A 22,471-nucleotide genomic window follows, 5' to 3' on the forward strand; every position below is an offset into this window, starting at 1 on the left:
AAACTATGATTTTCTCTATTTGTATTATATATAATAAAAAGGTTTTTCTTAAGGCAAAATTCAAACCAAGTGGAAAATACTTGTTACACATGCACCAAAGAGCTAATTTCCTTTCACAGCCACAGAAAAAAGACCAATAAACCTCATCAAAAGGAGCATAAGAATGAGAGCAAATTCTCAGGGAAAAAAGTCACAAACGTTTTAAACATGAGAAGACACAACCTCTCGCGTATTTTTTAAAATGCAAATTTCAATCAGACGCACAGTGTGACAGGCGTGCTGGAGGCCTGTCAGGACGTGGGCGCTCTTTTGCACGTTTGATGGGAGCTTAGCGCTGAAGACCAATAGGCAACAGGCATCAAAGTGCTGCTGCCCGGCCCTGACCTTCCCACCAAGGAATCCTCCCAGCACAGAGTCACATGTGTGTGCAAATATCTACCCACCCGAGAAACAAAACAACCAAGGCATTGCTTTTAGCAGCAAAAGAATGGATGATGCAACCAGAATGCTGTTTTAAAAAAACAAGTCTGGCACAGCTGAACAATGAGAGACTAGGCAACGGTCTAGAACAGGGGTCCCCAACCCCCGGGCCACGGACCGGTACCGGTCTGTGGCCTGTCAGGAACCGGGCCGCACAGCAGGAGGTGAGCGGCGGGCGAGCGAGTGAAGCTTCATCTGCCGCCCCCCATCACTCACATCACCGCCTGAGCCATTCCCCCCACCATCTGTGGAAAAACTTGTCTTCCATGAAACCGGTCCCTGGTGCCAAAAAGGTTGGGGACCGCTGGTCTAGAAGAACCAGTCAGAGCTCTCTAAGGAACAACTCCCGAGATGCAGTATTACACGAACATAAATGGGGCAGAATGTGTACAGCACACTTTGTTTAAAAAAAATATGCTAGACATGCACAGACTATCCCTGGGGCACAAAGATGAAAGGAAATTATATTTGCCCTTTTTTATCATGTACATTTATCAGCTTTTCAAAAGTAAAAGTACTTTTTAAAAATGGTCAGACAACTAAATATTGAGGCGTCCACTGTGAGGAAATCCTCACTTCCGACCTCCCTCATATGCAGTACGACTCTCAGCCCTGGCACCCGTTCAGCCTCACCTGCAGCCCCAGGACTCAGAGGCAGGCGGGACCTACAGCTGGGAGGGCCCACCAGGCCTACCCGGGTTATTCTAAACCTGGGTCCTCTGAAGGTGACCTCTGAGCAGATTAACTGTGGTTGGTACAAAGACCAAAGTCACTCATGCCATAACTCGGTCTTTTTTCCAAACTAAGAACCAAAGCAAGGATTATTAAAGGGGCACAGTGAACTCCTTCATGAAGGCAGTGGTCCTCAGTTAGATAATACCACCCTGCCCACCTTTGAATTGATGGATTTAAAACGTTTTAGGGTCACACACTGCTCTCAGGATCTACTTTTTAAAAAATTACAGATCCTTTTCCAGGAAAAAAGCACAGACACAGCCCTGCCAAGTTTCAGAGCCTCATAATTACCAGAGACTGCTGGCTGCCTACCCCAGTACCTGCTCTCCCTGATGCTCAGTGTTACAAGAATTCGAATTCACAGGGCACGGGGCCACCAGAGAGCACAGCCTCTCCTGCAGCACACTGTGGCCACGTGACCCACTCTGGCCAATGGGGTGTGAGCGCAGACGCAGCGCGGGGCAGCTCCTGGACCCTTCCTCCTTCTTGCCCTCCTGCTGCTGGCCTCCCGGACTGCCTGCCTCGGACTTCCTTATACCAAAGGAAAATCACCAATCACCTGCTCTAAAAACAACACATTTCGGAATCTGCAGCATGCAGCCAGGCTTAACCTCCGTGACTCACCCTGAAGCCCATTCATGATGGCCCTGGGGCCACACGTCCCAGGTTAAATACCTGTCTCTCACAAATGGCTGGTGGAAAGTTCTCAGGTGCCCAACTCAAGCTTTTCCTGATTTCTAGAAGCTCCATGAGTGACTTAAGAAAATACTCCGAGCTCACCATAAAATCCTGAATCCTACCCTCTTCCAGATGAGGACACCACACAATTATCCAAGCTGTTTACTCAAAATGATTCCACTGCCAGGATGAAGAGTCATTTAAAATTCTGCTAACAGTGAACGTTTGAACAGAAAAAATTAGGGCAACAAGCCCAAGAAAACTGGAACAGAACGATGCATGCAGTTGCCAGTTTGGCAAGTGAAATCTGCCATTTCTCAGAAGTCCTGGAGATAGTCCAGTCTTAATATCACAAAGCAGCGGGACTGCAATTACTGTTCAATAATGTCTCTGAACAGCAACGACTACGAGCTTGTGAAGAGAGCATCTTCCAGGGTGCGGGTGGAAAAGAGCCCACCAACCAAAATCAACAACCCAAGTGCTCACTCTCAGGGGACTGGTAAAGTAAACGACATGAGACACCACAGTCATTCACGTGAATGGAAAGGTCTCCAGAACACAATACTAACAGAAAGGAGTGTAAGAGGAAAATTGCATGTATGTGTAGTCACGTGTCCGTGTGTAGTCATGTGTCCGTGTATGCAAATGCACACGAGATGCTCTGGAATGATACACACTGAACCAAGGTGACACAGGAGGGAAAAGGTACAGATAAAACAAGCTGACCTTCATCCTTTATCCTTCTGGACTGTTGAGCTTTCTTTTTTTTTTTTATTTTTGGCTGCGTTGCGTCTTCGTTGCTGTGCGCGAGCTTCCTCTAGTTGTGGCGAGCAGGGGCTACTATTCGTTGTGGTGTGTGGGCTTCTCACCGCGATGGCTTCTCTCGTTGCGGAGCACAGGCTCTAGGCACACGGGCTTCAGTAGTTGTGGCACACGGGTTCAGTAGTTGTGGCTCGCGGGCTCTAGAGCACAGGCTCAGTAGTTGTGGTGCATGGGCTTGGTTGCCCCGCGGCATGTGGGATCTTCCCGGACCAGGGCTCGAACCCGTGTCCCCTGTATTGGCAGGCAGATTCTTAACCATTGCACCACCAGGGAAGCCCCCGGACTGTTGAGCTTTCTATAAGTACATATTACTTATTGTGCTTATTATTATTATAGAGATTGTTTTTCTAAAACAGAGCAATAAGTACACAGATGAGGCCAAGCACATCAAATCTGGAAAAAAATTAGGGAGTCTTCTTCAACCCTGTCTTAAATCCACCTCCCAGCCTACAGCGTGTGAGCATCCACAGCCATGACCACTCGCGCAGGTGCGCCCTGCCGTGCCCTGCCCTGCGATGCCCCTTCTCCTGGACCATGGGTCAGACTATCCCCTCTCCCTGCGGCTCAGCGCTGGACATCTTCTCGTCCACACTGAAGTACCATCTATCTGCCGAGGCTCACAATCCACTTCACCTCTGACCTCTCCCAGGAACTCCAGATCTACGTGACAACCGGCCTCCAGGCCACCTCCCCTGAGTGTCTAGTCTCAACGTGAAGGAACCCAAACTGAACCCATCCCTCTCCACAACCAGCCGACACTTCCAGACTTCCCACCCCAGGTGCTCAGGCCAGAACCTTTGGGCCTTGGTTCTCCTCTCTCATCCGACCTGTAGGCAGAATCTCCCACTGTCCTCACTCTGGCCTTGTCATCGCACATCTGGACCCACGCACTGGCCCCCACCTGGGTCTCCCTGCTCTGCCTTTGCCCCAGAATTACTGCCAATGTTTAAAAGCTACGGGATCATGTTAAAGCCCATCTCAGCATCACTGTCTGCTCAAAGCCCATTGAAGGTTCCTCAGTCATTCAAGGTGCGCGCCTGGCGCCCAGCACCAGCCAGCCTCTCTCCGCGCCCCTCAGGCTCCCCTTGCGACTCCTCAGTCCGCCATCTAAGGAGGCCGCCCCAGCTGGGCAGGCACATGCCAGCTCAGCCCTCACCCTCCGAAGTCCACCTGCCCCTCGGCCAGCCACTCCTCACCCGTCACACCCACCACCAGCACCCACGTCCCTGCTGCCCTTTCCTGCTTTATCACAAAGCCCTTATATCTAACCTACGACACAGGCTAAATACCCATCTTATTTAGCACCTGTCTCCCCTGCTGGAAGACGAGCTCCACTGGGCCGGAACGCTCACCATCTTGCTCACTGCCCGGCTTGGGGCCTGGCACACCATGCACGTCCATGCCGTGGGTCTAGTGGGAGAGCCCAAGGGAGAGTCACCCCCCAGCACAGAACTATGAAGGGCCGCACATCTGCTGACAAACCGTGAAGGAAGGGCGGCAGAGTTCTCTACGTCTGTGTTTTGATTTCAATAAGGACTGTACCATAATTAAGTCACAAATCTGTTTAGCTTACAACTGTGAACTTCAAGCAAATGACATGTTAGGTTTAACAGTGAAAATACAAGCTGCTCAGGGGTTGTCAGCAACAGACACGAGCAGCTGTTCATCAGCAGAAACACAGAACTATGTAAATATGTTATTTTTCTCTATTAAAAAGAAGTGTTGAAATAAAAAAAAAACACAGAACTGCACACTTAGTTTTAATTTTGCTAATTTTTAAATATTTCGGACACCCGTAAAATAAAACCAAAAGGCCACTGAAACAGGAAAAAAGAAAAGCTACTGTAACCGAGCACACGACTGAACTTCAGCAGACGTAACCAGGCAAACCCCCTGTGCCCACCCCGGGAATTTCTCAGTCACCACCAGAGCGACATCACACGGGTCATCTCATTAGGGATGTCACAACATATGGGGTTTTTAGGGCAGACACTCTGCACAGAGCTGTTTCTCCCATCAGCCCTTGAACAAGCGCCCCACTGAACCTGTCTGCAGGAGGCTGTCCCTGGGAGGCGCACACTACAGCCACCGTGTGACCTCCGACTCTGCTCTACCAGAACTACTTCCCAGCCGTCAGATCCCTGCAGGCGACCCGTGTGAAGAGACGCGGCCCGGGTGCCATGACGTCATGGGTGGAAGCGGGGGCGCGCCTAGCTCACCGTGGAGGGGCCTCGGAAGTAGGCCATGCCAGGCTGACCTCCCTTTACAGATGCCAAATACACGGACTGAAGACAGTCCTCGGAGGGGCAGGAGCGGCCCTGATGAGTACAAGAGACAGAAGACCCTGAAGACAAGTCTCGGAGAGCAATCGCGCAGGAGACAGTGGGAACCGCCAGCACCCAGGCCCAACGGCAGCCCCGCCCCCCAGGCCCCGGTGCCCCAGCCACCCCCACCCCGCCTCTGGCACCGGCTTCACGTCCACCTGAGCAGCAAGGCCAAGTCCACACACCGTAAAGACCAGAGCAGTAACCTCCACCCCCAGCAGGAAGTGGCCCAGTGGTGCCCAGTTAAAAAGCTCAACTTCCAGAAACAGGGCACCTCCAAGAAAATAAAGATCATCCCATTCAGTCAGATCCATCTGGATATAGATGTAGTAATAAAATTAATTAAAAGCCAGTATGAAGTAAGCAAAGAAATCAACTTTTATTAAACTGAGACGTGTGAACAAGACTCAGCTTACTGATTTTCCCCAAGTCAGTGTGGGGTGGCAGGGGGATGCTCACAGGACAAAGAGGGAAGAAAGAGAAAACGTGACTACAAATGACCAGCCAGGTACTAGGTCATTGGGAAGCACTGATTCTTCAGAAAATCCAGGCCACACTGTTTCTTCTTCAAAACAGCCCCCCTAAAAATGTTTACGTTTGAAATTAGGAGAAGAGGGTCAAACTAGCCTCAGATGGCAGGTCTTTCCCCTCTATAGTTAACACGTTTGATTAAACTGGCCACTTCTATTCACCTTTTCCAAAATATATAAACCTCCTCAAATACAAACCACAATGCAGGAAAGAGAACTGGCCGACTTTAAACTGATCCCACAGCACCGCTGTCTTACTTCAAGACACACTGGTCTCAGGACCCCCTTCCCCATCTGAAAGTTAGTGAGCTTGTACTCGTGGACGTGTATCTATCAATATCACCATCTCTGATATTAGAACAGAAAATGTGTGAATACTTTATTCATTTAAAAATTACAAAAACTCATACATTACAATATTAACATACAAAACTTTTTTTTTTACCAAAAATAACTACTAGAGGGGCTTCCCTGGTGGTGCAGTGGTTGAATCTGCCTGCCAGTGGAGGGGACACGGGTTCGATCCCTGGCCCGGGAAGATCCCACATGCCGTGGATTAACTAAGCCCGTGCGCCACAACTACTGAGCCTGTGCTCTAGAGCCCGTGAGCCACAACTACTGAAGCCCGCGCACCTAGAGCCCACAAGCCACAACTATGGAGCCTCTGCTCTACAGCCCGCGAGCCACAGCTACTGAGCCCGCGTGCCGCAACTACTGAAGCCCGTGCCACGTGCTCCACAACAAGAGAAGCCACCGCAATGAGAAGCCCGCACACTGCAAGGAAGAGTAGCCCCAGCTTGCCACAACTAGAGAAAGCCCGCGTGCAGCAACGAAGACCCAACACGGCCAAAAATAAAAACAAATTAATTAATTAGTTAATTAATTTTAAAAACATAACTACTAGAGTTTCCAAAACAACAGCAGCAAAATCTTAGCAAGAAGAGAGACATAGTTTTGCATTTTTACAAATCTCTTTAATGTCAGACTTACTGGAAAACAACTGGGTTCTCATATCTATTACTGCATGAAAAAGAGGGCAGTGCATCTGAACAGCCCGTTCAGATAACTGTGGATATTCCTCTGTAATACAACACCAAACCTCAACAAGGGCTTTATTTCTCCCCAAAGGTGAGCTGCAATGTGGAATCTAAAACTGTACTGCTGAACTTTTTGTTACTTTATCACTTTAAAATCTGTCTTTAAATGGACATTTACCCGGGTCTGATTTGGTCATTTGGAAAATACTGGTTCAGTGAGTTATGCAGACCTTCCGAATGTTGTTCATTACAGATTATCTAAAGCATCACATTCCTTAACATCAGCACTGATCTCATCAGAAAAGTCCTGGGGACTTCCCTGGCGGTGCAGTAGTTAAGACTCAGCGCTTCCACTGTGGGGGCACGGGTTCGATCCCTGCTCAGGGAACTAGGATCCCGCATGCCGTGCAGCGCAGCCAAAAAAGTAAATTAATTAATTAGTTTTAAAAAAAGAAAAAGAAAAGTCTTGAAGTATTAGGAAGCTGCCAGGTTCACAGTGGCAGATACAAGCTTTCTGAAATTCCAATTCCACTTGGAAGTACAAATTTTACCACTGGCAATAGTGTTAGCTGCTTTCCTTGCAGTGACAGGCTAACTCTGTCCGTTTAGTAAGAAATACTGGTAATTTGTCAATTATTCCGTTATGGTGGTCCATGAGAAAAAGCGGCCAGTTCAGCTAGCAACCCAAGTAATTGCAGAAGGGCCCGTCTTCCAGGCAACCTCCCAACTCCAAAACGCAGAAGTGCTTTCCACACACTTCCTGTTTTGTTACACAGAGTATTAAAAAGGGGTGTACTCAGGGCTGAGATTTAACAGAATGAATGATTTTTACTGCTGCATCAAGGACATTCTTAGATGAGAATGGCTTTTCTGAATTGCATGGCAGTAAAGAATCCAGCAACAATGGTAGCTCGGGGACTCGGTCCAAATGTCAACAGGCAAAAAGAGGCAAATGACCTCTTGACAATCATGAAAACTATTTTGACCTCAAATACCCACTGGGAATGTCTCAAGGACATCCCTGGGGTCTGTGGACCACGATGGCAACCACTGCCTTCAGGAATTATATCTCTAGAAAGAAAGCATAAGAACCACATGCACATTAAAACGAATTTCAGATAATGTCTGCTATAAAATAGAAACCATACAAGCAATTAAAAGCAACGTTTACTTGATTTACCAACTGCCAACGATAAATGTAAATACATTGCAGAGGCCTGCATATATCTCGCAATAAAAGTTTTAGTTTCTACATAGACAATGCCCATATTTTAATTCTTCTCTGGTAGCTCCTAAACTGCTTACACTGTGAAGTATTATTCTGATAACATAAAATACTAAATCTGCCAAAGATGCAGGACTATAATAATGTACGAGGACTGTAGGCTTAAACACCTTAACCTTATTTCCTAGTTCTGTGACAAGCCTTAATGAGTGTCTGTGGACTACTTATACAACTAATATCAATGATCTTATTGCATTTATTCATACATTCTTCAAAAAACAACCCCCAGGTCCTGTGCTAGACACACGCTGAAGGGAGCAGAGCTAGCCCTGCCCACAAGACACTTACTAAGGCAGTAAGTCGGAGAAGTGACACTGGGGGTATCCTGGGATCGACTGCCCGCCAGGGCTGAGGGTGGACACCGGTGGGGGGCTGCAGCAGCCGCCTGGCCAGGAGGATCAGGGCACGCTGCCCAGAACCGGCGGAGAGCTGAGCAGTCGGGAGGAGGAACGAAGGGGTCAGAGATGCTGGTCTACCGGCCAGACTCTTGAAAAGTCCATGGCATGAAACAAACTGGCAGAGGCTGCGGAGACCTGCCAATGTAGGGAGGTCCAGGGGCGGGACAGGGGAGAGGCAGCCACAAAGAATCTCAGGGGAAACTTGAGTATGGACCGTATCTTCAGTGACATGGAATCACGGCTCCTGTTTGTAGGTGCAGTTATGTAAAACAATGCCCTTGCTCCCAGGACACGAGTGCTCAAGCCCTTAGGGGTGACATGAGGTGACCTCTGCAACTTACTATCAAATGCAGGGAAAAACAGAAACAACGCAATGTGCCAGAACGTCGCCCCGTCGCGCACCCAGATGCAGGGTGTATACCTGTGTGTCCATCGGGCCCCTCTAGGAAGTGCCCCCTAGAGTCCAGCGAGGAGGCAGCCAGGATCACGGATTCAGTCAACAAGCTCAGGTGAGCTCGGAGAGCCAGCGCCCTGGAGGAGGACACCGTCCCGGGCACGGCCACGTACGACATAATGGTGGAAAAACAGCCTGTACCATCTCTGCTACGTACCTGCAAATCTCAGGCGATTGCAAAATAACTGTTTCAGAAAAAACAAAAATAATAAAACCCTCCAATCCACTCTGCCGCCCGCCAGCTGCCATCACGTCCCTCCAGAGCCAAACTCCTAGAGCACATTCTGGAACCCTCGCCCACACCCGTCCGCAAACACCATCCCTTCCCACACCCTTCAGGACCCCAAACAAAACACTGGTTTCCAAACTCACCATCGGACTGGACGAGAGCCCTGTGAACGATTCCTACCGGCCTCCCCGCTCGGCACTTCTCGCTCAGAGCACCCTGGGGTCCTCCTCCTCCCCGGGGTTCACCTCTGGCCCCACCTACGCTGGGCCGTCCAGCGGCACCGGGTCTGAGCCTCACGCCGCGGCACCCGGAGCCCCTTCCGGGAACCAGAGCCCAGAAGCACGTGTCCCGGGGGCGCACAGCAGGTCCTTACAGGGAGTGACACCCACACCCCCAAATCACCACTGCCGCCCGGACCCCTCACCAGTGCTTTCCCTGGTCCAGTATGTCAAACCACACTATGGCCATTTGACAATAAAATCCGCTCCCACACTTCCAAAGCCGAACTCTGCCCCCATCCCTACTCTTTCCCGAGAGCACCGCTCAAGGAGATCCCACCAACCCCCCCAGAAAGAACCCTGCAACTCCTCTTTTAACTCTCTCTGCTGTCACCCCCAGTATCCGACCATCACCAGGCCCGGGGGCCCTGCCCGCCTGCTCCTTCCCACCCGACTCCTCTCTTCCTCCTCTCCCACTGCACCTGCGCCGCTGGGCTCTGCTTCCTTGAACCCGTGAACCGGCTTCCCTGTCCCTGCCTCCAGTCCCTGGCGATTAGGCGTCATCTCTCTGTAACCCACCCTAAGGTGGAATCCACGGATCTGTCCCTTCGTCCCTCCCAAAGCCACACATGGTGAGGCGGGAAGCCAATCCCCTCCCATCCATCCTGCAGATGAGTTCCAGGCTCATCCCTCCCAAAGGGCTGTCGTCACAGCGCCCGGCTTGGCATCACATCTAAACTCTATCCGCATTTCAGGCCTCTCCCAATCCGGCTCCTGCCTACCTAGATACGACCTCATTTTATTCAGTCACTCAACAAATGCCTTCTAGACCAAGGGTTGGCCCCGTGGACCAATTCCAACCCTCCACCTGTACAGCCCATGAACCAAATCAAAAGAAGAACAGTACGTCCTGACATGAAATTACATTAAACTCAAACGTCAGTGTTCACAAATAAAGTTTTATTGGAACACAGCCGCAACCAGCTGTCTGCACACTGGCTGGGGCTGCTCGGGGGCTGTCACGGCTTGTCCAGTGACTGACAGCCTCACTGTAATGTAAAAACCTCTGCTCTGTGCGCTGGATCATCACGCCACAAACACCCTGCTGGGCACATGGGAGCGACCCGTAAATCCTGGGCGAGTGAATAAAGAAACGACCTTGGGGTTCACGTGCTCTGTAAGCACAGATTCGCCTGAACTAGTCACTGGCCTGGCAGCTCCTTCAATCCTTCAGCTACAGGGACAGAAGAGATCTTGGTTCTAATCATCTTTCCGTTAAAAAAAAAAAAAAAGGTAAAACATGAAACATTTGGAGACTACAGGCAATGCTCTCTCCTACACTTCACTTCACTTGTTGCTGTGTTTTTTACAGTTAACATGGAAAACACTCAGAGACGTGAGGACAAATTAGATGACAGGTCAATTTTTTTACCTCTACAGAAGAAAGTTATGTCGCAAAGAGCCACAACACATCATGCTGAATTCAGGGTGAAATTAAAAATTTTTAAAGTCATTTTCCCACTGACATGTGCCCATATAAGAAATACTGGCCCTAAAATTATAAGAATTCAAACTCAACATTGCAAACTGTCTAAAACCATCTGATAGAATTTAAAATTGTCAATAAAATATCAGTGAATATCAAATAATCTGCCAAACTTACAACACTCTATAGCAACAGAATCTACCACAATTTACTTTCTGAGAAGCGCAGGAGAAAAGTCACCTCCCTGGAGAGAACAAGAGGCTGTCTTAAGCCTGATGACTGTCAAGGGCGGCTGCTGGGCCAGCTGTGTGGAGTTCACACTGGAGGATTCCTCACAGTAGAAACACACATTTATCAAGGGTCCTCGCGTTTCTAACAAGTGTATACTTTACAACCATGCCCAAGCATTTAACTAGCAAGTTGTACTATTTAAATCACCTCTAAGCTCCTGTCCAGTTCTCAAATTCTAAGATTCTGTGACGTAAGTTTATCACAGACAAAACTCTGACTACATGCAAATTTCTATCAATTAAATCTGCCCCATATAAACTGGTAAGCATAAAAAGATACAGGGCCTGGTGGGTGAAGCTGATGATAATAACAGTAATTATAGGAGCTACCATTCATTGGATCCTAAACACATATTAGCATTATTTCACTGAGTCTTCACAACCTTGGATGTAGGTGCATCCCCGTTTTACAGAGATAGGCCCATCCCCTCACCATGAATATTTATTAAGGCAATATGAGACCGGAGAGCAGGTGGGGTGGCGGGGGTGGGGTGGGGGGGGGTAGGCATGGGGAGCAGGGCCCGGTCACTCGGTAACTCACTTTGTGTCGGGCTAACTAACCCCACTGTCATCCATCACCACATGTTCCCTTTGCCTCCCCTGAGAGCAGGGCTGTGCATCCATCCATCCTTCAGCTCCCTCCAGAAACTGAAATCCGTTTATCACTCATCTGCCCCTCCTGTTTATTCCCATGAACTGCAAAGCTTGGGGAGGAGGGTGGTCAGCCGTCCAGGGTAAGGATGCCAGTGTCCTAATCTTTTTCCACCTCGAAATTTCACAGAAACCAAATAATACTAACAACCATGTGCCAAAATGTTAAGGAAAGCTGTAATCCTAGCCAGGAACATAAAAAAAGACGATGAACACCCAGCTTGAGCAGTCATTAAAACAAGTAACGAGGACAGGTGACAGATGCAGGGACCACTCCAGAGGTTTCTGACGCACAACTGACATCAGGCAAACACAGCCCCTCAGAGGCAGGGCCCATAACCAAGGAGAACAAAGTAATCTGATCTACAACAGAAAATGGACAAAAGTGTAAGGAGCCCGTCAAGGACGAGTCGCAGATGCTGGCTGACCCATGCACGGTGCTGGCATGGCTCGGTGGTGGCAGACACAGCCCCCGCCACTGTCACCTCGGGGGCCAAGGAGCCAAGTTCACAGTCTCCATTTTACTCAAGATCATAATTCTCAATGTGTAATTAAAACTTAGTCATGGGGACTTCCCTGGTGGCGCAGTGGTTAAGAAACCGCCTGCCAATGCAGGGGACACAGGTTCAAGCCCTGGTCCGGGAAGATCCCACATGCCGCAGAGCAACTAAGCCCATGCGCCACAACTACTGAGCCTGCACTCCAGAGCCCACGAGCCACAACTACTGAGCCTGCACGCCACAACTACTGAGCCCACGTGCCACAACTACTGAAGCCCACGCTCCTAGAGCCCATGCTCCACAACAAGAGAAGCCACCGCAGTGAGAAGCCCGCACACCGCAACGAACAGTAGCCCCCGCTCGCCACAACTAGAGAAAGCCGGCGCGCAGCAACGAAGACCCAATGCAGCCAAAAATAAATAAATTAATTAATTAATTAATTTTTAAAAAAACAGAAAACAGCCATGGAAAACAACACCCTAAAGATTAGAAACTGCACTTAGAACCCCAAAATTACTGGGCCTGATCTAAGACTGATGAAAAGTTCATGCCATTAAAATGTCCATGTAAAGCATGTATTTATAAAGATACTTTAACCTTTTCAAAGCCGCATGCATAGTCAAATGCCTTAATCAGACCAGAATGCCTCCCTCTTACTGCTCCAGAACCCCAGGAAGCCGGTCTGAAACGTGACGAGGACTCTGAACTTCAGGCTGCAAATGGGCGAGGAGGCCCAAGCACCAAGAACGCCGTGTGCCAAGGATCTCACACATGCTCAGATGTGCGCCCCACACCACCGCGGGAGGGAAGCCGTGCGTGGCTGCCCTGCACGCAGAGCAGACACTGCCAAGTCTGCCCCAAAGCCAAGCAGCCACAACACTGGTTTGAGCTGCACAGGTCCACCGATATGCCGATTTTTTTCAATAGTAAATATTTCGGTACTGCACGAGCTGCAGCTGGTTGAACCGAGGAGGCAGAACCACGGATACAGAGGGCTGACTACAAGTTCTATTCAGATCTTCCACTACGTGCAGGGTTGGTGCCCCTACCCCCCACATTGTTTAAGGGTCAACTGTACTTTGGTAAATAAAAGGGTCCAGCACTGAACAGCAGAAGCCCTTAGAAAATAACCCTTACCCAGCCCAACAGGACTATGTAGATTGGAGAGTGACCTTAAAGAACTTTTTATAAATTTAGCAAATGACACCATGTAAGGTCATACTCATTTCTGACCCACAGCTCTAGCACATCATAATCCCACCGCATCCACACGTGCAACCAATGATCTGGGCAGACTTTAAAAACAGCCCGGCATTCTGCCTCTTCCCTCTACTGCCAGTCTTTCCCTTCCCTCTCCCAAACAGAATAGCAGAAGGAAATGATTATGCAAAGTGACTGCTGTCAACAATAAATATGCAGACTTTTGATGTCACTAAACTTGTAATTTGTAAGGAGTATGGTGCCTAATTTATGATAATGTCGGTAAGGGCAAATGTTCTTAGGGAAAAATACATCCAAAGTTAATAAAGGAGTCCCTTTTTGTTTTGCTAAAAATGGACGTTATTGGGATAATTAATAAAATCTGAACTAGATCTGATGCTTAGATAACACAGCTGCATCAATAATAGATTCCTAATTTTGAAAACTGTACTGTGGTTATATAAGAGCAGGTCCTTGTTAATAGCAAACAGCCATTTAAGTGTTTAAGGTTAAAGGGACTTCAAACTGTTCAGGAAAAAATAATAGAAAAATATACACACACACAAACACAGAGAGTTGCAGAGAAGAGAAAGGATAAAGCATATATAAAATATTAGCATCCGAGACTCTAGGATAAGCCTACACCATAATTCTTTGTACTATTCTTGCAACTTCGAAGCCTGAAAAAACCCAAATCCAATTCCTATAAAGAGATGTTGAGGCTATTCTTCCAAAGAACAGCAGTGAGGACGGACAGACGCATTCTCATCTGAAGGTGCTTTGCTGATGCTAATTATACTTCGTGCAGATTTTCCCAAAATACACCCTGCAGATCACCCCAGGCTCCCCAAGTCAGCAGTGAGGAGCACGGCTGCTGGAGGTGGCGCGGCCTGTGGGAAAGGGGCCCAGCGGGAGCGCTCCTCACCATCGGCTCACTCTCGCTGAATTCCCCTGCTTGACTTCTTTCCCCAACTTGCATGAGCACTTGCAGTCTCGAGTCACACACTACGGTCTGAGGGGCAGGTCCAGCCAGCGGTTAGTTTTTGTAGATAAGTTTTATTGGAAAACAGCCATGTCTATTCTGGCTTCTCCAAGGGCAGAGTTGAGTGGTTGGGACAGACCCTCAAAGCCAAAAATGTCTACTCATATAGCCCTTGACACAAAGTTTGTTGACTTCTGCCTTACAGCCGAGCGTTTAACCACATCCGTGGCATCTCCAGACTCCAGAAACGGCCTGGAGACTGAGACAGGGGAAGAAGAAACAGGAACCTTTGTTGAAGAGCAGTGATCGCGGCCTCCTGAGAGGTGCTCCAGGATGGGCTGGCTCTGCCTGCTCCATCTCCTGTTGGCCGGAGTGATTTCTGCTTCAGATTATAGTGGATCCACAGAAATCCCAAAGAGGCAAAGCAGGCTTCCTGAGCTCTTGAATGATCCCTGGAGAACTTGTGAAACAAGTTGAATTGAGTGTTTTTTGTTTGTTTTGGCTGCACTGGGTATTCGTTGCTGCGCGCGGGCTTTCTCTAGTTGCGGCGAGCAGGGGCTACTCTTCATTGCGGTGCGCAGGCTTCTCATTGTGGTGGCTTCTCTTGTCGTGGAGCACGGGCTCTAGGTGCATGGGCTTCAGTAGTTGTGGCATGCAGGCTCAGTTGTTGTGGCTCGCGGGCTCTAGCGCGCAGGCTCAGTAGTTGTGGCGCACGGGCTTAGTTGCTCCGCGGCATGTGGGATCTTCCCAGACCAGGGCTCGAACCCGTGTCCCCTGCATTGGCAGGCAGATTCTTACCAGGGAAGCCCTGAGTGTTTTATTAACAGCTACGCACAGAGGGAACCCCAGGCAGTACACGTTTGTTTTCATCTTACTGCACCCCGTCAGCTTTCTTTCTCCCAACACAGTAGGACTGCATTTTATACAAATCTGAATTATGCAAATTTAAGTTATACAAATGTAAAATAATTAATAAATATTAAACCGTCACTTCACAAAAATCGTGAAATTAGTTGAATCCTGCAAATCTTAAAAATCCACAAAATGTTTAATTTCAAAACTAGAAAGCCAGTTAACTGCAAACTGTGTTTGCCCACTGACAGCTGCAGCAATTCTTCACTGGTAAACAGGATGCCCAGCATTCTCTGTCAGGTTCAGTCAAAATCATGGGTGGAGTGAATGACTTGGCGCCTCCAGGGAAGCTCCCAGCACGAAAGGCAGCTTAAGGCAGCGCTCTGCTCCTGACGCCCACCCCTGGCTCCAGCCCACCAGTTCACAGGACAGGTCCCGTCCCGCCTTCCACCTGCCAACGCAAGTGCAGGGCCACTCTTGGTGGTGACAGCTGGAACCGCAGCCTGAGTCATCCCCCCCCCAGGAAGATCAAGGTGCCCGGGGGCTCTCACCACACTCAAGGGACACACAGTTCACACGAACAAGGAAATGCCAGCAGCACACGCACCAAGTTTTCACTGCCCGTTTCATTCAAACCCATTGCTACTTTAGAAAGGTTTAACTTTGCTTCAAGTCATGTGATGACTTTCCACCTTGAAGAAAAAGGAAAAATCACTAGAGACCAGAAGCAGCATTCTTTGCAGCACAGAACGTAAATCTTTATTACAAAAGGTTTGTCAGTACAGGGCTCTGCCCAAAGCCACTCAGCGCAGTCCCCGCTTCCTGACACCACTCCGCCCGCCCCATCCCTACCTGGGCCCTCCCTGCCAACTCACTTTCTCCTTCAGAGCATTACCTGCACTCATTTACTCTAAATGCTAACACAGAAGGACTTAGGGCAAGGAAAGGGTAGTCAGCTTCCACAGACACTCCATCCCACCTATCTACCTTTTCAGTGATGTAATAAAACTTATTCTCATCTCTTCACCGTCTCTGGCCTTTTCTGGTGGATTTTATTCTTCCATCACTTATGCATTGTCAGCAATCCGACCTTATGGGTCACCAGTCATCACCACCACCATCCCCCCTCCCCAGCATGAGGGTCCTTATAAAGACAAAGCAAATCTTACTGTCCACCCCACCACAGAGGCAGATGATCCAAAACATTTACTCAAATCGGACAGTTCTTGGCTATGGGTAGATGTGAAAGATGCAGAGAATTTAATTCAAAATAGGAATCAATTTCACGTGACTTCCACAATGCTTCGGGTGTACTCTCTGCTAGTGGCTTAGGAAGTTAAGGTTTCCATCACGTTTTAATTCAAGAATACCCACAGGTTTCAAGCAATGGCAGGCTCTGGGTGGTCATCCCAAGCTCAGCTTCCTCTTAGACTTAGTCTGCAGCATTACGATGAGGGCGTGCACTGGGGGGGTGACAAGGGGTCAAGAGCGATTCCCCTGCTCCCTGCCCTCTAGAACTGAAGTCAGCCCCCTCTCTTCCCAGGAGGCAGGCCGGGCACAGCCCCGGATAGTGGACAGAGTCAAAGGCAAGGCAGATGGCATAAAATGAGATCATTAGCTAAAGCTCTCGTTTTTAACTGGTTTCACAACCTACACAAAAGTGAGAAACCTAAGGGTTAAGTATTTTTAAAACTACTCTGAAAGGCAGGGATGATGCTCGGATTCTAAATCTTCTGTGCGGAGTTAAATGAGCTCCAGGTACTATCCTGGAACAACAAAACAAGCGTAACTTTTTAAGAGCAAATTTCAACCATGTGATGCCGCCCCCCCACCCCACCCCCAGCAGCTCTCAAATTTGCCAAAAATGAACATTTCAGAATGGTTCAGGGCAATTCCAGTGAACAATTCATTATGCGATTGTTTTTATGACCATCATATATGTGAAGTCAGAGAACACAATAACGACCTTTATTTCCCTCTCGTAAAGGGAGGACTTTTTACAGTTTTTTCTAAAACATTCTCGTCGAGAACTTTAATACATATTTTCCCCCAGAAGTCTTTTCTTCAAAATGAGAAAATGCTTATTTTTTCCAGGTTTAAATAGCTAAAGTGGTAAAGTTACATGGACATTTTAAAGTCAGTCTGGCATTATCATGTAATATGTATACTTAACTGCACAGCTAAAGTTTTCAGAATTTATAGCGTAGATGAAGGTCATAAGGAAAAACTAAGGCTAGTAAGCTGTAAGCGGTGTTATCAATAAGCCATTTACGCAAACTCACCTAGACCCTGTGCCAGGGATACCCATTTACCAATCCACCAAACAAGGCTTGTGGTTCTTTATCTCTTTTCTCCTTGTCAACCATCTAGCACAGGAAGTATTTCTTCAGCAAAGTGCATATGCTACACCTGGCAGTCCTTTAAAGTGCAAATTCTGAATCTTCCCCTATCTTTCAACACCTGGGGTACTTCTGAGGCGCACTAGTCAAGATTTTGGCACATGTGCCTCAACTTGGGTTTCCTCATGGTTAGACTTTGGGTATGCATTTCTGTCTCAGTGCATATCAAGAAACATGATATCATTATGTCTTATTACTGGTGATGCTGAGATGCTATCTGCCAGGTTTTTCCACTGTGAAATTACTATTTTTCCTTTGTAATTTATAAACATCTTGGGAGAGATACTTTGGGGCTGTGTAAATATCACAGATTGGAAGAGACTTAAGGAGACATGACAACTAAATGCAGAGAGGGATCCTGGATTAGCTCCTGAAACAGAAAAAAGACATTAGTGGAAAACTGATGAAGTTCAGCAAGGTCTGCAGTTCAATTAACAGTACTGTGACGATGTTAATTTTCTGATTTTCATAAGAATATTTGATAATCTAAGACGTCAGCATTAAAGGAAGTGGGTGACGGGCATAGGGAAGCTCTCTAAACTATTTTTGCAATTTTTCTTTAAGTCTAAAGTTCCTTCAAAAGGAAAAGTTTACTGGAACCTCCCTGGTGGCACAGTGGTTAAGAATCCACCTGCCAAAGCAGGGGACACAGGTTCGATCCCTGGTCCGGGAAAATCCCACATGCCACGGAGCAACTAAGCCCATGCACCACAACTACTGAGCCTGTGCACCACAACTACTGAGCCCGTGCACCACAACTACTGAAGCCCGTGCGCCTAGAGCCCGTGATCCACCAAAAGAGAAGCCACCGCAATGAGAAGCCCACGCACTGCAACGAAGAGCAGCCCCCGCTCGCCGCAACTAGAGAAAGCCCGCGCACAGCAACGAAGACCCAAAGCAGCCAAAAATAAACAAATAAAAAATAAAAAAATTTTTTTAAAAAGGAAAAGTTTACAAAGCTCCAGATTCGGATTCCGTATGTTGGACAGGGCCTGAGAGTCTGCTTTTCTCTCAAAAGCCCAGTGATGGTGACGCTTGTGGTCCCTGCTGTGGACCTCCACTAGCAAGGCCCTGGAAAACACAACTGATGTATTTCACTACTCACAACTTTCAAAGGACAATCAAGTAAAATGCATGAAGATTACACTTTGAGCACTGTAATCACTGCTTACCTAGAGGCTTTCCTTAAACTTTGGCCCAGTGACACAGAGAGCAGCTCACTGCAGAGTCTAAAATCACACTCTTTGCTCTAACACTGTCTGTGCTTGGCCTTCCCCAGACGAGCCTGGCACCCTGCAAGGCTGCGGAGCCAGAACGGCCAGCAGGAACGCACACCACCCGCCCACAACTGCAACGCGGAGGCGGCCGTGGGGGCCGTGATCTGGCCATCCATCCCACTGCTGGTGGGCAGCCATCACCAAGGCCACTGGGAGGCAGGAGAGCAGAGCAATGAGAACAGACTCTGGACTACCTACTCACAGAAAGCGACTGGCCCCACAGGTGAACTCTGCTCATCCCATTAAAATGACTTTTAATATCGTATAATAAACCCACAAGAAAGAATATAAGACAATAGGCAAGAGATTTTGCAAATTTCTGGCAGACCAAGAGGATTTAATGGGGGGGAAAGGAAATAGCAATCTGGAGCACACAGGAGTGGATACAACCAAAGGAGGGCTCTAAGCCTGTGGAAGGCGAGGACCCCATACCCAGGATCCTCAGTCGAGGGCGAGGGCTGTGGCTGCCCACAGAAGTCAGATCCCTATACAGAAGAGCTGCACTACGGCCCTCCCTACACCAAGTGGAGCAGCCCCAAATCAAAGGGGTCTTCCTCACGCTGAAAGGCCCAGAGAAAATCTGCCTTCTGGCATTTGAGGTCCCAGCACAATAAAAAGTTCCCAAACACCCGAAGGGAAACCCGCACATTTTCAAAATCAGCCCCACAGGGGACTTCCCTGGCGTTCCAGTGGTTAGGACCCCACGCTTTTACTACAGCGGGCCCAGGGTTCAGTCCCTGGTTGGGGAACTAAGATCCCTCAGGCCGTGCGAATGTGGCCAAAAAAAAAAAAAAAAATCAGCCCCACAGACTCAGATTTCTCTGCCTGCTTCCTCTTGCCTTAGACAACAATTACCAATATTTGAAGAGTACTTGCCATACAAAGTAAGAAGCCAATCTTTTTAAAAAGAAGAAAACAACAAGTGACACTAGAGGAAACAAGAAATCAGAGAACAAGGGAAGTGAAAAAATCCTTAATAGCATCCTCAAAGTCAAGGAGATAATGCATTCATCAGACAATACGTTATTACGAAAAAAAGAACAAGTAAGCCCTTAGAAATTAAAACTTTGTAGAAATAAAAAATTTTAAATAGGACTGGAAGATAAATGGAAGCCCTATCCCAGAAACAAGAATAAAACGACACAGGAAGAGAATAAAAACAGGAGATTCAGAGAGTTAATCCAAGATGTCCATCATCAAACTAACAGGAACTCCTAAAACAAAAGAGTAAAAGCAGACCAGAAGAAATTCTCAAATGACACAAGAGAATTTCAAATTCCAGAGCTGAAGGACACGTCCCCAAAGTCAAAGAGCATTCATGGTGGGACTCGACATTGTTTTGGCATTCTAGAAATGGCTGAACACCACAGAGGATCCTCACGAGTTACCCAAAAGGAATAAGGCTCCTTGGTGGAAAGTTTTCATTGAAATAAAGAAAGCCAAGATTAAAACATGAGACCTGAACAAACTCAGATGTAGAGTAAAAGAAAACATCAGGATGATACCTGGGCTGGTCTAAAGAGTCATCAGTCCAGATGAGAAAAAGGACAGAGGGCTGGGGAAGGGGAAGGTCGGAGAGATCCAACACCATCCTTGAGAATTTAAAACGAGATAAAGAATCCATGGGAACAGAAAGTGCAAAGAAAAAGAAAGGCCATCACAAACAATAGGAAAAAAAAAAAAGCTGTATAGAGGGGAAATGTATTAGCTGGCTGTGAAGCAATATTTGCTCAGCAGGGATAGAAGAGGTGAGATAAGATATGAAAAGCTAACTCATCCTATCACACCAGCAAGTCAAGAATGTATAAAACCAATACAATGCCAGCTTATTACTTAGAGCTACGGAGAACTTCCTCAAGAAACAACAAAAAGATATCAAAGAATTTGAGGAGTGGAACTGAGAAGTGGGGCAGGGGGCTGTTGCTTCTCACCTTAAGTTTTCCACTGACGTTTTATTGGGTACGATTCTTTATTAAAATATCAAGTATGTGTGCAGCTTTTTGAGAACACGGACTTCAGACAGATGGCGTTCAAACCTGGCTGTGTGTCCCGGGCAAGCCCCTTACCCTCCGTGAGCCTCGGTCACCTCCCTGCCACCTGACTGGAGCGCCGTGATGAGAAACGCTGCAAACGCTCGACAGGCCCGGCCGCAGCACAGGACCCACACATGGCAGCCGTTTGCTAAAAATCAACGCCAGTGGAGACAGAATCCCACGTCCCAGAAACACACACTTATTTTAATTGCCAGACAAAGGAGAACTGGAGCTGAATCCACGGAGTTAAGGTTACGGGCGATTCAGGCGTTCCGAGCACCGAGTAGTGGTCCCCACGGCCGTCCCCCTCACTCGGGCCCGCCCCGCGTGAACCTGCCGCCTCCCGCACTTCCGCTCCGCAGCCGCTGTCCCCGCGCCCGCAGCCTCCAGCTTCCCGGGGCCTCTCGGCCCGGAGGGGCCGCACCGCAGCAGCAGCAGCGCGACCCCGCCCCGCGCGCCCCGCGGCCGGACGCCGCTTGTGAGGGGCAGGTCCCGGAGGGGAGGCCCGCGCCGGCCGCCGGCACCGCGCCGGCGGGGCGGGGGGAGGGGCGGCCGGAGCCGGGCGCTGAGGTGCGGCTGGCCGGCGGCTGACAGGGCTGACGCGGGGGCGCCCAGGGCGGCGGGCCGTCGAGGCCGGTCCCCGCGTCGGGGGGGCGGGGGCGGCGGCGCGGGCGCGGCGGCCGGAGGAGGGCGCAGGGAGGAGGGAGGAGGGGAGATCTCGCTCTCGCTCTCGCTCTCGCCCCGCGGGAAGGGGGAGGTGGAGACGCGACCGGCTGCGGGAGCTGCAATTACCGTGTGGGCTGCGGAATTCTCGTGGTGTTTGTCGAGGAGATGCGATAATGGCGTCCGTCCTCGCGAGAGAAGCCGCCGCTCTGCGCAGGCGCTGCGAATCCCTCCCCGCGGCCCTCCGCCTTGCACCGTCTGCGCAGGCTCCCTGGGCGGGCGCGCCGGACGGGGGGGCGGGGCACAGGGGAGGGGCCTGCCGCTCGGGGCCTCCCGCGCGCCCTTCGCTGGCGCTGGTGACCGCCGGGCATGCGCACGCGTCCTGCTGCCGCGCCACAGTTTAGGCTCCTAGGCTTCTTTCTTCCCCGTCGCGCGCTCGGGCTCCTCGCTAGCCCCTGAGAAGTCGCACCGCTGGACTGTTGGAGGAATTTGCATTTTCTTTGAGGCCTAATGAATAGGAATTAGCTCCCCGACGACTACATATCCCGGAGGGCCCTGCGCGAGCTTCGAGCAGTGCATTCTGGGACTCGTGGTTCCTGCGTCTGCGCCAAGCCTGCCGGTACTTGTGGTCCCTCCGCCCTCCGGTCGCCCGACTGCGCCCGCGCATGGAATGGTGGGACTTGTAGTTCAGATGCCGCGGTCGGCTGCTCCCGGCGAGGCTCCAGCTACTGCTCTGGCCATGTTCCCCCGAGTAACAGCGGGTGCTCAGGGGTCTCTAGGGCCGTCACAGGCTTGAGGGCACAGTCCTGGAAAAATATATATTAATTACACGTGATGTATATTTTATATGTAATTGATGTTAGTTATGTATCGTGTATAATATAGGGACTATTATATATGAAAAACATAGTATGAATTTGGCTGTATTTATAGAGCATAAAAGTGCGT

At 49.1% G+C, this 22,471-nt stretch overlaps 2 protein-coding genes across 7 annotated transcripts in view; one reads left to right on the forward strand and one right to left on the reverse strand.

Annotated features, from left to right (window-relative positions):
• BANP (BTG3 associated nuclear protein) overlaps positions 1–21,728 on the reverse strand; it is a 101,888-nt gene extending 80,160 nt beyond the window's left edge. For 4 of the 6 annotated variants that reach the window (XM_061174509.1, XM_061174508.1, XM_061174507.1 and 1 more), the window contains exons 1-2: positions 21,653–21,704; positions 2,620–2,946 (exon numbers count right to left, since the gene is read on the reverse strand). The gene's annotated coding sequence lies outside the window, so the exon portion shown is untranslated. Of the gene's footprint in view, positions 1–2,619; positions 2,947–20,893; positions 20,935–21,652 lie in introns of those variants that run through there. The other 2 variants (XM_061174505.1, XM_061174506.1) reach the window with 2 other exon arrangements.
• The window catches only part of KLHDC4 (kelch domain containing 4), a 324,942-nt gene that overhangs the window by 106,858 nt on the left and 195,613 nt on the right, over positions 1–22,471 (forward strand). The window lies entirely within an intron of this gene.

The sequence above is a fragment of the Eubalaena glacialis genome, chromosome 18 (assembly GCF_028564815.1).
Source record: "Eubalaena glacialis isolate mEubGla1 chromosome 18, mEubGla1.1.hap2.+ XY, whole genome shotgun sequence".
Taxonomy (NCBI): Eukaryota; Metazoa; Chordata; class Mammalia; order Artiodactyla; family Balaenidae; genus Eubalaena; species Eubalaena glacialis.